A 6,734-nucleotide genomic window follows, 5' to 3' on the forward strand; every position below is an offset into this window, starting at 1 on the left:
AAAAAAACATACAATAAAAAGATTTTTCTTCGTTTGTACTCCACTCAAAAGTACCCTTCATGTTGCCATATAATGTTCACTAAGAACAAAGTAGGGAAAGTCCATCACTATAGACATCGAGTTTAAAATGTAAATGTTCATAATTAATCAGTCCCCCGCGCGCCGCCCCCGCGTACGGTTGTGCATCAACGCACCTGCTGTACTACCTACCCGCTTAATTAATGAAATAGTAAAATGCCGAATCAGTGTAATAACCTAGTTATAAACGAATTACTGTGCTTTTTACAATGTAAAATTGATATTATGGACGAAATAAGTTTGGTGCAGATATGTGAATCTAACTTTAAAGAGGCTGATATAACGACCGCTAAAAACATTGTCTTCGAAGCAATAAACTGTCGATCTACAAGAAAAGGGGACGGCAAGAACAAACGACTACTACAGGATATTATTAAAGTCCTAAAAGAAACAGAGCCCGCTTCATTGCCCACCTTCGTGGGCGAAAGATCTACACCGTCTTCCGCCGGTGACCTTCGACTACGTGGATGTAACGAGCCTACTTAAAGATATCTTAGTGCTTAACAAAGCATCCACTGTATCCAAACAGATTACATAAAAGCATCGGAATTGTTTCAATTACAGCAAGAGATAGAAAATATTAAAAGTAGTCAATATCAGGCCACAAAGTGAGCAAAATATTGGCGCGAAATATAACAACGGCTCATTTTTAAATAACGAAGCCAAGCGCGTCCCGAGTGCGTCGTCTTTGCGGCAGCAAGCAACGTCCAGCGCGCATGCGCCTTGTTGCATTCCGTCGTCGACACCGTTGCCGTTCCGCACGCCCGCGCAGGGCGCCACCGCTGCGCCCGCCACTGCTTCTGTACAGGCGCCGCCCCCCGCGCCCGCAACACCGTCGCTTCCCGCGCGCTCGATCGCGCCGCGCGTGACCCCGTCAGCTGATCGCTTTGACAACGATATAACTATAATTCCTAAAGCTACCGAATTGCAAAGTTGCCCTGTGAAAACGACGGAACTAATAGATAACACCTTTGATGAAATACAATTTGATGATAGTTTTACGACTGTCGTAAACAAGAAGAAGAAAAAGACTTATACAGGCGATAGGATTTCCCAATCAGCGGGGAAAAGCTATACTTACCTCCAGCAAACTTAAAATAGTGCCTAAATTATCTTACATATACGCCTCTAGATTTGATAAACATACCACGGAAAGCGACATCTACGATTTTATTAAGGACTGTGGACACACGGTTCATAAAGGTTGAAAAACTTGTCCAATACAAAGAGACAGCATTTTCGTCGTTTAAAATTACGATTACACAAGACCAGGAAAACATTTTCCTTAGCGCTGAGTTCTGGCCGTGTGGAGTTGAATACAGGAAATACACGTTTAAACGCAAGTTTTATAAGAACGACAACAATACCAGACCTAAAAAATGAAGACTAGCATAGTCTCTTTTAATTGTAGATCTATAAAACGATGTGCTAACCATATTACCGACCTATGTGAAGAACATGACATTATTGCACTCCAGGAGCATTGGCTACTTCCAGAGACCTGGGTTACCTGGACAAAATTCATCCCGATTTTTCCGGTCACGGAGTGTCAGCAGTAGATACATCGGCAGGCGTGCTAAAAGGAAGACCTTACGGGGGAGTAGGAATTTTATGGAGAAAATCCGTGTTTCCTAATGTAAGCCCAATCAACACCGGATCGACGCGCGTTGCGGCTGTGTGTATCCAGCTTACCGCCGGCCGCACCTTTATAGTAATGTCGGTTTACATGCCTACGGAGGACGCGGACAATCTACCTTTGTTTACGGAATGTTTGGGTGTTATTAGTGCAGTTATCGAAACGAACGACATAGAATCAGTGTTAGTGCTTGGTGATTTTCAATGCCGATGTGTCTCGTTCAAGTAGTCTATTTGGGGGTAAGATGCTAGATTTTTGTAATGATCAGAGTTGGGTGTGTGCCGACCTTGCCTTACTTGGAACATCTGCGAATTCATTTACTTATCTAAGTGACGCCCACGGCACCACGAGCTGGTTAGATCACTGTATTGTTACCGAGGCTGGTTTAAATATGGTTGAAAGAATTTATGTTTTAAATGATGTATATTATTCAGATCATTTTCCTATGATTATTGAATGCAATATTGATATGTTAATACCAAAGTCAGATAAGTCTCACAGTCACTCAATTAATAGAGTGATATGGGGTGTTAGGAATTCAGAACAGAAATATGACTATGCAGGCTTGTGCTTTAAGTATTTAGATGCATATGAGTGGCCCACTATCTCATGTAGAGTAAATTCATGCAATGATTATCAGCATCACAGTTTAATTGATACATATTATAACCAAATAGTAAACAGTATAACAAAAGCTGCAAAGCACTCATATCGAGGTAAAATACATGACCGTAAAAAACCAGTCCATTGGTTGGAACCTCCATGTTAAAGATTGTCACGCCATAGCTAGGCAATACTTTCAATTGTGGAACTTTTATGGACGCCCTACACAGGGTATTGTATATGAAAACATGATAAATAGTAAAAAGATTTTTAAGAATAAAATCAGGTGGTGTCAATTAAACGAAACAAAAATAAAAATGGATATCATAGCTTCGTACAAAAATAATAAAGACTTTGGGAATTTCTGGAAAGAAACCAATAAACTAAATTATAATTCGAATAGGCCTTTGTCTATTGAAGGAAACCAAGACCCTTCTAGTATAGCTAACTTGTTTGTTAATAAATTTAATCCCTTGCTACAGTCTCAGTCTGCCTTTAATAGTTCCATTAGTCAGAGTTTAGAGGCGAGGCGCGGGACCCGTGGTGATCCGGAGACCGCAGACGAGAGCAGCACCGCGCTGCGCGTCACACCGGACGACGTGTACCAGTGCGTCACGCGCATGAAACGCGGCAAGTCTCCGGGCCACGATGGGCTCAGCGTCGAGCACCTTTTATTTGCACCCGAGATACTTTTCGACAGGCTTGCGTTGTTATTTAATTTGTGTATTGAACATAGTTATTTACCTGCAGATTTTATGAGAACTGTTGTTGTTCCTATTGTAAAAAATAGAACTGGTGATGTGTCAAGTTCGTCAAATTACCGACCTATTTCATTGGCAACTATATTCTCTAAAGTATTTGAAACTTTAATTATGAAACATCTGAATGAAAACAATATACCTTTAAATAATGCACAATTTGGTTTCCGGCGAGGCTCGTCCACCGATTTCGCTATATTTGCCTTAAAAAATACGGTATACGAGTATTTAAATAGAAACACCACAGTATACTCATGCTTTTTGGACTTAAGCCGTGCATTTGATACTATAAATTACAGTATACTGTGGGACAAATTAAGGAAAACCAAAGTACCACCGAAAATCATAAATGTTTTAGAATACTGGTATGCCAATCAAATAAATCAGGTGAAGTGGAATAACACTCTGTCGGAGACTTATAGACTAACAAGTGGAGTGAGGCAGGGTGGTCTGACGTCGCCGGTCTTATTCAACTTATACATAAACGAGCTGATCGAGGAGCTGAGCAGCACCAGAGTCGGATGCCAGGTCGGCGGAGTGCGCGTTAATAATCTTAGTTATGCAGACGACATGGTGCTGCTCAGTCCTTCGGTCAACGGTATTAGGCAGTTAATAAATGTATGTGAAAAATATGCAACACGACACCACCTAACATACAATGTAAAAAAAAACGGAAGTTATGATATTTAAGTGTAAAAAAGGCCCTGATGTAATACTACCGATAAGCTTATGTGGAACCGTGCTTAAAATTGTTAAAAAGTTTAAATATCTGGGACATATTATAACAGAAAACCTAATGGATGATGACGATATGGAACGACAGAGGCGCAGTATAGCCTGTAGGAGTAACATGCTAGCCAGACGATTCTACCACTGCTCCAAACAGGTTAAGGTGACGCTGTTCAAGGCGTACTGTCAGTCGTTCTACACCAGCCAACTCTGGTACCGGTTCACGAGAAGTGCGTTCAACACTCTTCGTGTACAATATAACAATGCTTTCCGGGTAATGATGAACTTGCCCTGGCGGTGCAGTGCGACTGACATGTTCGCTGAGAACAGAGTTGCAGGTTTTGTCGCACTAGTGCAGAGGCTCAGGGTATCATTCTACAGCAGAGTAGCCCTGAGTAACAACAACATTGTGTCCTCTGTTTTCCATAACGTCTTTCTAAAAAGAGAGATTAAAGATTTATAGGATTTTTAATTTCATTTAGATTAAGTTTTATTTTAATATTGTTATTTTATTTTATTTTAAAGTTTTCTATTATTAGTTTCTAGTAGTCTAAGTCACAATGTTTTTGTTATGCATGTTATGGGTTAATTGCCTGAAATAAAGAATATTTAATTTAATTTAATTTAATTTAATCATAACTTACATAACACATATATTTTTTTTAAGCTTACTGATTTATTTAAATAAATGAAACCATAAATATTATTAATTAAATAAAACTAAGTTCGCGTACAAAGGAAGATAGTCACTTTTGTGCTGACAACATTGAAGTGATGAATATCGAGCGTCTAATGTCAATGTCAAATCACATTCTCACATAATTTGTAAACAATAAACAGTCATTGCGCCGGTTTGTTTTTCGTTTATGATATGTTTTATAATATGTCGTAGCCCCACGCGAGTGCTCCACTAACTAGTCGTACTGTGTATACTTAAGGAAAATGGCCCTTTTACAACCGGATCACAATCGGAGAACGTATCAGGAGACATGTTTTATCATCGTTACCTCCCGATATGACTGTTCTTTTATCGGAGTGGTTAACATTCGAGGTATGTTGTAGCATCATTAAATCTTTTTATACCTACAGCATTCATATTATTCAAATACCTATCTACAATTTCAAGACTAATAAAGATACTTATTTTACCTTCACAGTTATCATCTCATAGCCATGTCTGTGGTGCGTGTTATGACAAGATATCAAGATGTCTTGCAACGAACTCCAGGGAAAGACAACTCGGTCATATCAATGTTTGTTGTGGCTGTGGTAAATCAGTTACATGTGCCAAAAGACACGAAATTCTGGAGGGAAGCCCTCTCGCCTCGGTTGTATCACTGTGGCAGTACTTACATGATGACATGTAAGGAATACGTTTTTAAATATCTACATGTGAATAATTGTTACAGTTTTAATATTATAGTCAATCACATTAAATAATTTAAACTTATTTGAAGTTCTAATGCTACTATGATGTAATATTTAATGCTGATTAAATATTAATTATTATTAATGAGGAATATTTTCAATTAAGAATCAGTTAGGACAAGTCTTTACTTGCCTTATTTAGATAACTAGTGATTTACTCTGACTCCACATGGATTTTACAAATCTTCGGAACTTTCTGTATTTCTATGCTATAATATGGATGTATTATATACTTTCACCTTCCACATTAATCACTCTATATATTGGTAAAAACTGTATGAATATCTGTTTGATTGACAGAGATGAGATGGGGTATTTTATTTTGTAATATGTGTCTTGGTTTGATGTTGGCAATAAAGTAATAATATTGTTATGTACATACATTTGAGTTTACATATATAGAAAGTCAAGCTATTGATTGTCAAGTGTCAGTGGTATTAGTTTCATCTTTTTTTTTCAGGTTAGAGCAGCCAACTTTTTATGTCATGGTTGTTACATGAGAGCTAACAGCGAAGTGAGCCGAAGAATGATTACTGATTCCAACCATTTTCACGCCTTAGAAGATCACCAACCTGATCAAATAATCCAAATACCAATTCCTCCACCACCTCCTCCACAACTTCCTCCACCACTTGCTCCACAACTTCATCTTGGCCCAGGTCAAGATGTTTCATCAATTGCCCTACCTAATTATAGATGTTGTGCTAATACATCTAAGCGATGCATATTTGATGGATTTCAGCAAAGTGCAGGTTATTTAGTGCCTACCTTAATTAAATCAGCCTTGTTGTTTTATAATAAGCTTTATGCGGATTCTAATGAATGGGAGTTATTATTGGAGAACTCAAGTTTATCAAATACCATATCATCCCCTTCTATTAAGAGGACGTATTAAATCGATATATACGTCCAGGCGTGAATATTACACGTATTTTTTATATGACGAGCTTCCCTCATTTGAAGACCAACTTAGAAATGGTATCTTAAGTTATTGGTGTAATTGTGTATCTGGCAACCGGACTGTTGGATGTTGTGCTCACATTATGACAATTCTTTGGTACTTGGTATGGACGAGATACCAAAAAGCTGTCTTTTCACCAGCCGCGTTTTGTAATGTTTTATTAATATTAAATGTTTCAACAATTTAATTTCTTTTATTTGCTGTCTTATCCAAAATGTTATCAGTTGAATAATATTGTTCTAACTTCCAATCAATTAGATTTACTCAAATTGAAAAATAATGCTGCTCTCAGTGTTCAAGTGATTGTATTATGAATATTAAATGTCTAGATTAAATATTTATATACCAGGAACATAAAAGTGCTTTAACCATAGTTTAACTTTCAACCTAACCTTACTTAACTTTCAACCTTCATAACTCTTGTCAGCGACTGCTGAGCAAAATAAATCTTTTTTATTCTTGTTTCTGACGATGTTTACTATTAATTGACGTAGATTTTATTCGTGTACATGCTGGGGCACAGGTTCATACAATTTCCGGC

General features: G+C 37.9%; 1 long non-coding RNA gene across 1 annotated transcript; it reads left to right on the forward strand.

Annotated features, from left to right (window-relative positions):
• The first annotated feature begins 4,830 nt into the window (after nucleotides 1-4,830).
• On the forward strand, nucleotides 4,831-6,377 carry LOC113507293. Its single transcript, XR_003401839.1, has 3 exons — nucleotides 4,831-4,855; nucleotides 4,962-5,167; nucleotides 5,693-6,377. It is a non-coding gene; the product is annotated as an uncharacterized LOC113507293 (long non-coding RNA).
• The last annotated feature ends 357 nt before the right edge of the window (nucleotides 6,378-6,734 follow it).

This window comes from Trichoplusia ni, unplaced genomic scaffold, assembly GCF_003590095.1.
Source record: "Trichoplusia ni isolate ovarian cell line Hi5 unplaced genomic scaffold, tn1 tig00001433, whole genome shotgun sequence".
In the NCBI taxonomy this organism is placed as follows: Eukaryota; Metazoa; Arthropoda; class Insecta; order Lepidoptera; family Noctuidae; genus Trichoplusia; species Trichoplusia ni.